At 42.2% G+C, this 14,428-nt stretch overlaps 1 pseudogene; it reads left to right on the top strand.

The window, feature by feature from the left end:
* Positions 1-5,694: 5,694 nt before the first annotated feature.
* LOC115193480 (O-phosphoseryl-tRNA(Sec) selenium transferase-like) lies at positions 5,695-10,079 on the top strand (annotated as a pseudogene).
* The last annotated feature ends 4,349 nt before the right edge of the window (positions 10,080-14,428 follow it).

Raw genomic sequence — 14,428 nt, 5'->3', positions numbered from 1 at the left:
GTCCGCATCGGCAGTAAAATGGGTCCGGATAGGTGATTGTAGCCCAGGAGTGGCTGATGGAACTCTTAAGCTGACTAGCTCCGGAATAATTGATGTTAGCTCCGGGACCGACCGACGTTAGCCAATAGTCACTCGGGTAGCAGCTAGCTAGCTGCAAGATCCAGGTGTAAATGTCCAGAGCCTTCGGTAGAAATCCGGGGATATGGAGAGAAAATAGATCCGGTATGCTCTGGTCTGAGTCGCGCTGTACAAAACTGGCAATAGCTTTTCGAGCTAAGGGATAGCTGATGACCGCCAACCATGGCTAGCTGAACTCCAACATTAGCCAGTCAACTGGCCAACCTCTGGCTAACCTCTGGCTAGCTTCTGTTGTGGATTTCAGATTTGAGGTAAATAATACTTATTTTTTTTAATTGGTGAGGCGGGTTGCAGGAGAGTGTTTTGAGGTTGAGTTTTTAGAAAAAAATACATCAAAAGATATGCGAAGAAAATATGTAAATATATATATATACTGCTCAAAAAAATAAAGGGAACACTTAAACAACACAATGTAACTCCAAGTCAATCACACTTCTGTGAAATCAAACTGTCCACTTAGGAAGCAACACTGATTGACAATAAATTTCACATGCTGTTGTGCAAATGGAATAGACAACAGGTGGAATTTATAGGCAATAAGCAAGACACACAGACCACTTCTCAGTTCCTATGCTTCCTGGCTGATGTTTTGGTCACTTTTGAATGCTGGCGGTGCTTTCACTCTAGTGGTAGCATGAGACGGAGTCTACAACCCACACAAGTGGCTCAGGTAATGCAGCTCATCCAGGATGGCACATCAATGCGAGCTGTGGCAAGAAGGTTTGCTGTGTCTGTCAGCGTAGTGTCCAGAGCCTGGAGGCGCTACCAGGAGACAGGCCAGTACATCAGGAGACGTGGAGGAGGCCGTAGGAGGGCAACAACCCAGCAGCAGGACCGCTACCTCCGCCTTTGTGCAAGGAGGAGCAGGAGGAGCACTGCCAGAGCCCTGCAAAATGACCTCCAGCAGGCCACAAATGTGCATGTGTCTGCTCAAACGGTCAGAAACAGACTCCATGAGTGTGGTATGAGGGCCCGACGTCCACAGGTGGGGGTTGTGCTTACAGCCCAACACCGTGCAGGACGTTTGGCATTTGGCAGAGAACACCAAGATTGGCAAATTCCCCACTGGCGCCCTGTGCTCTTCACAGATGAAAGCAGGTTCACACTGAGCGCGTGACAGACGTGACAGAGTCTGGAGACGCCGTGGAGAACGTTCTGCTGCCTGCAACATCCTCCAGCATGACCGGTTTGGCGGTGGGTCAGTCATGGTGTGGGGTGGCATTTCTTTGGGGGGCCGCACAGACCTCCATGTGCTCGCCAGAGGTAGCCTGACTGCCATTAGGTACCGAGATGAGATCCTCAGACCCCTTGTGAGACCATATGCTGGTGCGGTTGGCCCTGGGTTCCTCCTAATGCAAGACAATGCTAGACCTCATGTGGCTGGAGTGTGTCAGCAGTTCCTGCAAGAGGAAGGCATTGATGCTATGGACTGGCCCGCCCGTTCCCCAGACCTGAATCCAATTGAGCACATCTGGGACATCATGTCTCACTCCATCCACCAACGCCACGTTGCACCACAGAATGTCCAGGAGTTGGCGGATGCTTTAGTCCAGGTCTGGGAGGAGTTCCCACAGGAGACCATCTGCCACCTCATCAGGAGCATGCCCAGGCATTGTAGCGAGGTCATACAGGCACGTGGAGGCCACACACACTACTGAGCCTCATTTCAACTTGTTTTAAGGACATTACATTTAAGTTGGATCAGCCTGTAGTGTGGTTTTCCACTTTCATTTTGAGTGTGACTCCAAATCCAGACCTCCATGGCTTGATAAATTGGATTTCCATTGATTATTTTTGTGTGATTTTGTTGTCAGCACATTCAACTATGTAAAGAAAAAAGTATTTAATAAGATTATTTATTTCATTCAGATCTAGGATGTGTTGTTTAAGTGTTCCCTTTATTTTTTTGAGCAGTGTATATACACGGGATACGACGAGAGGAGGACAAAGGACGTCTGACTGCTATGCCATCTTGGAATGACACACTTGTGTCACCTACCACTTCACGGCTTAGCCATTGTTGCTCCTAGACGTTTCCACTTCACAATTACAGCACTTATAGTTGACCGGGGCACCTCTTGCAGGGCAGAAATTTTATGAACTGACTTGTTGGAAAGGTGGCATCCTATGACAGTGCCACGTTGAAAGCCCCATTGAAAGTCCCTGAGCTCTTCAGTAAGGCCATTCTATTGCGAATGTTTGTCTGTCGAGATTGCGTGACTGTGTGCTCGATTTTATACACCTGACAGCAACGGGTGTGGCTGAAATATCCAAATCCACTAATGTGAAGGCTGTCCTCATACTTTGTATACATACAGTGCCTTGCGAAAGTATTCATCCTCCATGGCATTTTTCCTATTTTGTTTTCTTACAACCTGGAATTAAAATAGATTTTTTTGGGGGGGTTGTAATCATTTGATTTACACAACATGCCTACCACTTTGAAGATGCAAAATATTTTCTATTGTGAAACTAACAACAAATAAAACAAAAAATATCTAAATTTGAGCGTGCATTACTACCCTTCTCATCTGGTCTTGCTTGACTGATAACCAATTTTAGGCTGGGCATCTCTGAAATTTTCCGCAAACTCATCACATTTAGATGTGGAGGAAAGTTCACATACTGTAGGTTTGCGGGGGTAGGATTTATCAGGCCATCAATGTTTGAGAAGAGCACTCTCAAATTATTCTGATTAGTAAATGATCAATTTGGAAAAAATTTGCCCATCTGGCATTTCTAATTACCTTTTTTAAACTGTATATTCCAAGTTGATATTTCAGAAAATGATAATGGACCTGCAACTTTTTGCTATTTTTCAATTGACTATAATGTCGGATCCTTCTTTCTTTATATAGTGCATTCGGAAAGCATCAGACCTCTTGACCTTTCTACATTTTGTTACGTTCCAGCCTTATTCTGAAATTTATTAAATAGTTTTTTCCTCCTCATCAATCTACACACACTACCCCATAATGACAAAGCAAAAACAGTACATTTTTTATTTTAGCACATTTAGAAGAAAAAAAACATATCACATTTACATAAGTATTCAGACTCTTTACTCAGTACTTTGTTTAAGCACGTTTGACAGTGATTACAGCCTCAAGTCTTCTTGGGTATGACGCTACAAGCTTGGCACACCTGTATTCGGGGAGTTCCACCCATTCTTCTCTACAGATCCTCTCATGCGCTGTGAGGTTGGATGGGGAGCGTCGCTGTACAGCTATTTTCAGGTATCTCCAGAGATGTTTGATCAGGTTCAAGTCCGGGCACTGGCTGGGTGCACTTAAGGACATTCAGAGACTTGTCCTGAAGCCACTCCTGCGTTGTTTTGGCTGTGTGCTTAGGGTCGTCGTCCTGTTAGAAGGTGAACCTTCGTCCCAGTCTGAGGTCCTAAGCAGGTTTTCATCAAGGATCTCTCTGTACTTTGTTCCGTTCATCTTTCCCTCAATCCTGACTAGTCTCCCAGTCCCTGCTGCTGAAAAACATCCCCACAGCATGATTCTGCCACCACCATGCTTCATCATAAGGATGGTGACAGGTTTCTGCCAGATGTGATGCTTGGCATTCAGGCCAAAGAGTTCAATCTTGGTTTCATCAGACCAGAGTCCTTTAGGTGTCTTTTGGCAAAATCCAAGCGGGCTGCCATTTGCCTTTTACTGAGGAGTGGCTTCAGTCTGGCCACTCCACCATGAAGGTCTGATTGGTAGAGTGCTGCAGACATGGTTGTCCTTCTGGAAGGTTCTCCCGTCTCCACAGAGGAAATCTGGAGCTCTGTCAGAGGGACCATGGGGTTCTTGGTCACCTCCCTGACCAAGGCCCTTCTCCCCTGATTGCTCAGTTTGGCTGGGCAGCCAGCTCTAGGAAGAGGCCACTGTGTTCTTTTTGGTACCCTTCCCCAGGACTGTGCCTCAACACAATCCTGTCTCGGAGCTCTACTGACAATTTCTTCAACCTCATGGCTTGGTTTTTGCTCTGACATGCACTGTCAACTGTGGAACCTTATATAGACAGGTGTGTGCCTTTCCAAATCCTGTCCAATCAATTGAAATGACCACAGATGGACTCCAATCAAGTTGTAGAAACATCTCAAGGATGATCAATGGAAACAGGATGCACTTGAGCTCAATTTTGCATCTCAAAGCAAAGGAGCTGAATGCTTATGTAAATAAGGTATCTGTATTCTATTTGTTATAATTTTGCACAAAAAAACGTTCATTATGGGGTATTGTGTTTAGATTGATGAGGACTTTTTTGTATTTAATCTATTTCAGAATAAGGCTATAACGTAACAAAATGTGGACAAAGGAAGGGGTCTGAATACTTTCCAACTACACTGTACAACAGCCCGCAGTACACCCTTCGACTTTGAACTTCAGAGCTTCAATAAGAGGGGGCAGTCATTCTCCATCCAATCGGAGGCGATGTTTTGTGTTTCTGGGCTCGCCATCCGATGATAAACACAGAAGAAAACTCGGAAGTAGAATTCAAAATGTGAGAGAAGGAAATCTGGTTCTTGACAGTGAAAATAGCTGCAAAGGTCAGGCAGATTAAAAAAAGATAAACACTACAATAACCAGTAGCCAAATCAATATTAGCATAAACGGAGCTAAGCGTTACTTTGATTCGGCATTAGCCCTGAATACACCACTCGTTAGAAGAAGGTTGTACTTTAGTTTCATGATGAACACGTTTGCTAAAGTACACGTTTCTACTGACTAGTATGGCTATAATTGCATATGCTAATCTACTCTTATCTGTTTAACTTCCCTGGGCTAGGTGGGACGCTTGCGATTACCTTTGCTGTTCTTTGTCAGAATGCACTCCCAGGACTTCTACTTCAATAACAAATGTTGTTTTGGTTCAAAATAATCCATAGTTATGTTCAAATAGCTCTGTTTTGTTCGTGCGTTCAGGTCACTATCCGATGGGTGACGCGCGAGCGCATTTCGTGACAAAAAAATTCCAAAATATTCCATTACCGTACTTCGAAGCATGTCAAACGCTGTTTAAAATAATTTTTTATGCTATTATTCTCGTAAAATAGCGATAATATTCCAACCGGGCGACGTTGTATTCATTCAAAGGCTGAAAGAAAAAAATGAGAATTCTCATGAACGCGCATCTCCAGTGTCACTGTCCCCAGGCTGACCACTCACAAATTCTCCTGCTGTTCTTCGCCCAGAGACAGCAGATACCCCATTACACTTTCTGGTGCCTTCTGAGAGCCAATGGAAGCCTTAGAAAATGTCACGTTACAGCAGAGATGCTGTATTTTCGATCGAGATGCAACAGAAGGACAACAAATTGTCAGACAGGGCACTTCCTGTATGGAATCTTCTCAGGTTTTGGCCTGCCATATGAGTTCTGTTATACTCACAGACACCATTCAAACGGTTTTAGAAACTTTAGAGTGTTTTCTATCCAAATACTAATTATATGCATATACTCATTTCTGGGCAAGAGTAGTAACCAGTTTAAATCAGGTATGTTTTTTATCCGGCCGTGCAAATACTGCCCCTTAGCCCCAACAGGTTAACAGCAAATGTTGAGATGAATAGTGAAAACTTTTCCATAAGTGAGAAGATTGTGTCGGCATCCAACATTCGCCAGGGGTCACAGGCACATCGCAGTCATGAGCAGCTGATTAGAAAGCTTTTGGACCAGGTAACTTTAATATCCGAATAACATTCCTTAGAATTCTATTTATTTCGATAAAATTTACAGATCAGTTGCACATTTGCCAGGTAACTACATCAGGGGTGTTTTCACTAGGAACCAAACAGAACCAAACGGCAGCAAACGAAACGGGGAGGAACCTACCTGAATGTGTCTCGTTTTCGTTGCAAAACGCAACTGTTTGCAATGCTTTTGGACTAATTATTACACCACATGATATAGGATATGATTGGAGATGGAGCGCACATCAACCATAACTTAGATTGATACTACAAATAAATTTTTTTACAGTTCTATTTAGTCTACATAATTCAGAAGTTGTGACTGAACCTACTGGCTATTGTAGTGCCTATCCTTACTCTACCTTAAAGGGCAAATGTCCTGAGGAGGGATGGAACGAGAGCACAACAGAACTCTTCCTGAATTAACTGGCTGTGATGGAGAGCAACAACTTCTTGGGAAACTGTGTTGTTGGTGAGAGGGAGGGCAGAGTGGCCTCTAGTTTGGTGGCCCGAAGACATTACAGGTTCTTATTAACTGTTGCTTTTCAAAGTAAAGGAATTTTCTATTGCTTTGTTAAATTCCAAGTGGAGTGGAGTCATGATCATGAGATCTGTGTGTGTTGCTTTATACAGGTTAATACATGGAATAGGACGATCTGGTGACATCGCTGCAATTCAACCCAAGGCTGCAGGTTCCAGTCTGCTGAGCAAGCTGACTAATTCAGTTGTGCTGGACATGTTAAAACTCTCAGGTGTGTAACTAAGATTGCATTTAGCCTACTGATAAATGTATGACAGTGATGGATACCTCCAGTTCTGTAGTAGAGCTACGCTATGTGCACACTTTTGTTCCTAGCTTGTTTGTTATTGTGTATGTTTACAGGTGTGCAAAGTGTGGCCAGTTGTTTTGTAGTTCCAATGGCAACCGGGATGAGCCTGACACTGTGCTTCCTAACACTTCGCCACAAGAGACCAAAGTGGCGCTACATCATCTGGCCCCGCATTGACCAGAAGTCCTGCTTCAAAGCCATGATCACTGCAGGTTAAGTACTAGTATGACCATGTTCAATACCACTCTCTGTAACATTATAAAAGTATGTTATGCCCTACAGGTTCTTGTACTCCCCATTCCTGCTCTAGATGCACCTATCAGTTCAGCTAGTTTTGAAAATTACTTAACTTTTCTAAGAGCTGTCTAACATGCATGCTATACTTGACTCGTCGGGCCTAACTTTTGCAAAGTGTGACACGCTCCCGTTCATTCATCCCTGCTTAGTGCAACATTTCTCTCTGTTACTATTTTCAAGAATTCGGCGCATGGCTCACACATGAAAACACTTAATAAGTATCTTGCACTTAATAAGTATCTTAAGTATCTTGCGCTCTGCTCATGCCGGAAAACGTTACGCGTCCACTTTAGCAGCTAAAAACCTAACGTTTTTGCGCTACCCCACTGTAGCTCCCCTGCAAGGCAACTCTTGTCCAACCCCAACATTGGCCACTCTTGCTCGTTGTAACCATGAACAGGGTTTGAACCAGTGGTGGTTGAGAACATTTTGGAGGGCGATGAGCTGAGAACAGATCTGGAGGTGGTGGACCGTAAGATGCAAGAGCTGGGAGCAGAGAACATCCTTTGTGTCCACTCCACTACTTCTTGCTTTGCCCCACGTGTCCCCGACAGGTATACCTAGTCCTTAAGCCATCCAATCATGGTTAAATAGAGCTGTAACAAAGAAAATATCCATGTCCAATTATCATATTATAACTGGTATCACTGGAAACAAATGTTATTTGTATAATCTGCATACTGTTTTATTATATAGTCTACTTCATGACATTACTGACAGAATCATACTTCCACATTTTTACAGTGTATGTTGGGTGAAGATTACCAGGGCATTATTTGATAATGACTTTCCTCTGTTCTGGCAGATTGGAGAAGCTAGCCACCATGTGTGCCAAATATGACATCCCCCATGTTGTCAACAATGCTTATGGAGTGCAGTCATCCAAGTGTATGCACCTTATTCAGCAGGTACTACTGCTCCAACTCCTCTTTCATAAATCCTACAAAATCATATTTTTCCTTTCCATAGGCATTGCAAAGTTAGGTTATTTTCATAATCTCTTTAGGGGGCTCGTGTTGGAAGAATCGATGCATTTGTACAAAGCCTGGACAAAAACTTCATGGTTCCAGTAGGTGGTGCCATAATTGCTGGTTTCAATGAGTCTTTTATTCAGGAGATCAGCTGAATGTATCCAGGTTAGTGCTGTTTCATATCACTAAGGGCCATATGTGTTTGAACCAAGCCTGTAACCTTTTTGTGTAAAGTTGCTATTATCTGGATTAGCTACTAGTTTACTGTTATCATAGGGCTCATCTAGTGTAATTGTTCCACCAGCCCTCAGTGTCTCTGTGCTCTGTTGTATTCCTGTGTGTCTGTATTGTCTCTGTCTGTCTTATGCTGGTGACACATTCCATTTCCCCTCTGAAATATTGGAAGTTTGTTCATTTTGGTAGCTCAGGGTCTCAATCTAATGCCCATCCTGGGGAAGCTACTTGGTGTGCTGGATTATATTTCAGCCCAGCACTAACGCCAGTTTCAAATAATCAACATGTCATGAAATCAGGTATGTTAGTGCTAGGCTACAATAAAGACCTGCATGTGGCTAGTATGTGTTGTAGTAGGATATGTTGCCTAAAAGATGAGAATAAAATAAACAAATGTAAATTTGCAACTATTTCAAGTGAGTGCTGGTCCTCTTTTTTTCCTTGTTATGTGATTGACTGTTGACTTCAAGCGTCCTTTCTCTGTTTTTACTTGAGAATATAGATTTGAGTGCATTCCTTTCCTTTTACCTGTAATAAAGTTCTCTAGGATTGGAGTTGGAGACCACTGGGCTAGATTTTAAGCGTTCAAAGCCATAATAATTATCAATTCATTATGAATTGGAACCATTTAAGGAAACAAATAATTGAGAGGAATCAATATTGGTACTGAAATTGATACAGTCCTAGTAAGGGTTCAGGTTAGAAAGTGTTTGCGCCCTTTTAGTATGATGGTGACTGCCCTCTGTCTCCAGGTCAGCATCAGCCTCCCCCTTCCTGGATGTGCTCATCACCCTGCTCACCCTGGGGGCCAGCGGCTACAGGAAACTCCTGTCAGAGCGGAAGGTAAGACCTCTACTCCACTGAACAGGGTTGGGGCCCAATTCAGTATTCATTCAGTTTAGGAAATAAAATAACACTCATTAGCATGTATTTTAATTTAGTTGCACATCTTTGTAAACGGCTGATTGCCAGCCCTGTGTATCCTCTACTTGAATTGTAGATTTGTCTCCAAGTTTACATGTAGAGGTGTAGGGCGACATCAAGGACAAATCCATCCAAGTGAAGCTGAGGAGTTTCCAAAATAGTCCCTGTTGGCTCCTTTTACAAAAGTAGAGCTAACAATGCAGTAGTTTTAATTTAACCTTTATTTAATTAGGCAAGTCAGTTAAGAACAAATTCTTATTTACCATGACGGCCTACCCCAGCCAAACCCGGATGACGCTGGGCTAATTGTGCGCCACCCTATGGGACTCCCAATCACGGCCAGTTGTGATACAGCCTGGATTCGAATTAGGCACTGTAGTGACGCCTCTTGCACCGAGATGCATTGCCTTAGACCGGTGCGCCTCTCGGGAGTATTCTAAACACGCTATATACTGCACCATTCCCAGACACTCCAAGGCAATAGATGTGGAAAATCAGACTTGCAAAGGTGATGAAAATTGCTCTTGTCTTTTGTACTGGAAATTCTGAGCTGGTCTCCCTAGCCAGTACTGGGGTACTTCAAGCAGGGTTCTTTTGTGTCGGTTCCTAAAGGTGACTAGATGCACCATAAAAGGTTGCTTCCTATGGGATACCATACAATGTCCAGAATGCTATCAGTGTAATGTTTGCTCAAATCCACCCAGGAAATACCTCTTGCCTGTCATGTGACCTGGCAATGTCAGACTTTATTGATTTGAATTGGTCTTGGTCATGAATATTTGAAGTCTGAACCAGATTATGGCCATGTAGGATAGCATCAAAGCCTTCAAAGTCAGCTGCAATGTTGAACGAGCTTATTAATACCATCTGCAGCTTAATGATTTCATAACATCCCCTTGCGAGTCAACAGCTTTGAATAATTAATGTCATGAAAGGACTCTTTCTCATTAAAGGGTAACTCTCATTGCCAATTTCAGCCTTTGCCCAACCCCTTCAATTAAAAATGTAAATAATGCATTTAGGTGAAAGTTGTGGGTGGGGGTAATTCAATCAAACCTGCATTGCAGAATTTACGCAGTAGCTCTTTTTCCAATGGTCAAATTAACTCACAGATTGGTCTTGGGTACTGTATAAAAACCTACAACTGCTAGCAGGGTGACCGCGCTCACAGGTATGATTTCACATTTCAGAATTAGAAGTGTGTGGGAACAGGATGAATATTGTAAATAAAAAAGATACTGCCCCATGTGGGATTAGAACTCCCAACCATTGAACTATGAGCCAACTCTATTATAGTTGACTACGCCACCAATCAATTGTAGCAGTTAAGAAAAAATGGTCAATGACGATCCCATGGCACTTATCGTGAGAGTAGGGTGTTAACCCCGGTGTCCTGGCTAAATTCCCAATCTGGCCCTCATACCATCATGGCCACCCAATCATCCCCAGCCTCCAATTGGTACATTCATCCCCCCTCCTCTCCCCTTATCTATTCCCCAGGTCATTGCTGTAAATGAGAATGTGTTCTCAGTCAATTTACCTGGTAAAATAAAAAGATACATACACACAAGTCGGAAGTTTACATACGCTTAGTTGTGATTCATTAAAACTTGTTGTTGAACCACTCCACATATTTCTTGTTAACAAACTATATAGTTTTGGCAAGTCGGTTAGGACATTTACTTTGTGCATGACACAAGTAATTTTTTCCAACAATTGTTTACAGGCAGATTATTTAACTTATAATTCACTGTATCAGAATTCCAGTGGGTCAGAAGTTTACATACACTAAGTTGACTGTGCCTTTAAACAGCTTTGAAAATTCAAGAAAATGTCATGGCTTTAGAAGCTTCTGATAGGCTAATTGACATAATTTGAGTCAATTGGAGGTGTACCTGTGGATGTATTTCTAGGTCTACCTTCAAACTCAGTGGCTCTTTGCTTGACATCATGGGAAAATCCAAAGAAAGAAGCTAAGACCTTAGAAAAAAAATTGTAGACCTCAACAAGTCTGGTTCATCCTTGGGAGCAATTTCCAAATGCCTGAAGGTACCACGTTAATCTGTACAAACAATAGTACACAAGTATAAACACCATGGGACCATGCAGGCATCATACTGCTCAGGAAGGAGACTCGTTCTGTCTCCTAGAGATGAACGTACTTTGGTGCGAGAAGTGAAAATCAATCCCAGAGCAACAGCAAAGGACCTTGTGAAGATGCTGGAGGAAACGGGTACAAAAGTATCTATATCCACAGTAAAAATAGTCCTATATTGACATAACCTGAAAGGCCGCTCAGCAAGGAAGAAGCCACTGCTACGAAACCGCCATAAAAAAAGCCCTCTAGTCTGATGAAACAAAAATATAATTGTTTGGCCATAATGACCATCGTTATGTTTGGAGGGAAAAGGGAGACGCTTGCAAGCCGAAGAACACCATCCCAACCGTGAAGCATGGGGTTTGCAGCATCATGTTGTGGGGTGCTTTGCTGCAGGAGGGACTGGTGCACTTCACAAAATAGTTGGCATCATGAGGCAGGAAAATGATGTGGCTATATTGAAGCAACATCTCAAGACATCTGTCAGGAAGTTAAAGCTTGGTCGCTAATGGGTCTTCCAAATGGACAATGACCCCAAGCATACTTCCAAAGTTGTGGCAAAATGGCTTAAGGACAACAAAGTCAAGGTATTGGAGTGGCCATCACAAAGACCTGACCTCAATAGAACATTTGTCGGCAGAACTGAAAAAGCGTGTTTGAGCAAGAAGGCCTACAAACCTGACTCAGTTACACCAGCTCTGTCAGGACGAATGTGCCAGAATTCACCCATCATATTGTGGGAAGCTTGTGGAAGGCTACCCGACACGTTTGACCCAAGTTAACTTCTTGGGGCTATGTGGGACGTTAGCGTGCCACCCGTGGCACACCCTATCAACAGCAGGTGCATTTCAAGAGCGGGCAATATTTGAAACCAAATAAATGTCAAAATTCAAATTTCTCAAACATACAACTAACTTACAGCCTTTGAAAGATAAACATCTTCTTAATCTAACCACGTTTACCGATTTCAAAAAGGTTTTACGGGGAAAGCATAAAGTTAGGTTATGTTAGGAGAGTACATTGACAATAGCTGTGTGTAGTGTATTGTCGATTCAAAGACAGGCGTCACCAAAACCATAAAATCAGCTAAAATTATGCACTAACCTTTTACAACCTCCATCAGATGACACTCCTAGGACATTATGTTTGACAATGCATGCATTTTTAGTTCTATGAAGTTCATATTTATATCTAAAAACAGCGTTTTACTATGGCGTTGATGTTCAGGAAATTGTTTCTCTCCAATACCGGCAGTCAAGTCATGACAACAAAATAATTAATTAATATTAGAAAACATTGGTAAAATATTATATTGTCATTCAAAGAATTATAGATTTACATCTCTTGAACGCAATGGACTTGCCAGATTTAAAATTAACCTTACTGGGAATTCACACTTTGCAATAATCTGAGCACTGCGCCAGAAAAATACGCGTTGCGATACAGACTAACCGCCATGTTGGAGAGATCTAAAATCGAAAATACTATATAAATAATCCATTACCTTTGATTCTCTTCATCAGATGTCACTTCCAAAGAATCCCAGGTCCATAACGAATGTAGTTTTGTTCAAAAAAGCTCATCATTTATGTCCAAAAACCTCCGTGTTGTAGCACATGATCTAAGCCAGCCGGACTTCACTTCACTTCAAGAACGGAAAAAATATATTTTCGTTCGTTCAAACATGTCAAACGTTGTATCGCATAAATCATTAGGGCCTTTTTTAACCAGAACATGAATAAAATTCAAGGCGGACCATTGGGTTCTCTTTTAAAACATTTCGGAATGAGAGTACCCACCATCAAATCGCACGCCAGGTGTCTAATGGGCCATCGCCGTTCCAACGCTCTTCTTCAGTCAGATCTCACTGTAGAAGACTCAAAACACTTTGTAAAGGCTGGGGATATCTTGTGGAAGCAATAGGAAGTGCCAAAACATTCCTCACCCCCTTTGTTTTTCAATGGTATAGGCTTAAAGTCAATTCAACACATCAGGTATCCACTTCCTGTCAGAATCTGTCTCAGGGTTTTGCCTGCCAAATGAGTTCTGTTATACTCACAGACACCATTCAAACAGTTTTTGAAACTTTAGGGTGTTTTCTATCCATATATAATAAGTATATGCATATTGTAGTTACTGGGTAGGATTAGTAACCAGATTAAATCGGGTACATTTTTTTATCCAGCCGTGAAAATACTGCCCCCTATACCCTAACAGGTTAAACAATTTTGAAGGCAATGCTACCAAATGCTAGTTGTGTGTATGTAAACTTCTGACCCACTGGGAATGTGATGAAAGAAATAAAAGCTGAAATAAATAATTCTCTACTATTATTCTGACATTTCACACTCTTATAATAAAGTGGTGATCCTAGCTGACCTAAGAGAGGGAATTTTTAGTAGGATTAAATATCAGGAAATGTGAAAAACTGAGATTAAATGTATTTGGCTAAGGTGCATGTAAACTTCCGACTTCAACTGTATGTCTTTATTTTCGATTGGGGGGGAGCGTTGAATTTAGCAAAATCCTTGTTCCGATCTCCCAACCCACAATATGTAAATGTCCTGCTGTCTATATCGGTTGCTGATGGTTTATGTTTAGACCGGCATTGCTTAGCATTATAACCTTGCGCTGTTATCTTGCTTATCTCAGGGATTGACCCAGGTGCGCAATATGTTTACGTTGCAACTTATTCTATTTTGGTTTATTAGATGCTAAATAAACACTTTATTTGCGGGAGCCTCCTCAGTTCATATGTTAGTAGGAGTTCTAGGATAGTGAGAGGTGAACGTATAGTTGGGATTTTATTTTTGTTTTACCTCTCTTTCGAGGTCGCGCTGTGCGCACTGTCGCGCTGTGCATTTTTTGGCATCCATAGTTATATTGAAATAGCTCCGTTTTGTTTATGCGTTCAGATCAGTATCCGAAGGGTGATGCGCGGGCACATTTCGTGACAAAAAATGTCAAAATATTCCATTACCGTACTTAGAAGCATGTCAAACGCTGTTTAAAATCAATTTTTATGCAATTTTTCTTATAAAATAGCGATAATATTCCAACCGGGCGAAGTTGTATTCGTTCAAAGAGAGAAAGAAAAAAAAGGAGTCCTCTCGTGCATGCGCGCTCCAGTGTCAGTGTTCCCTGCCTGACCACTCACAAACACTCCTGCTGTTTTTCGCCCAGAGACTGCAGAGCTCTCATTCCACCTTCTGGCACCTTCTTAGAGCCAATGGAAGCCTTAGAAAATGTCAC

This window comes from Salmo trutta, chromosome 5 (genome assembly GCF_901001165.1).
Source record: "Salmo trutta chromosome 5, fSalTru1.1, whole genome shotgun sequence".
Lineage (NCBI taxonomy): Eukaryota > Metazoa > Chordata > Actinopteri > Salmoniformes > Salmonidae > Salmo > Salmo trutta.
The sequence above is the reverse complement of the archived record's forward strand: the minus strand, read 5'-3'. Positions and strand labels throughout refer to the sequence as shown.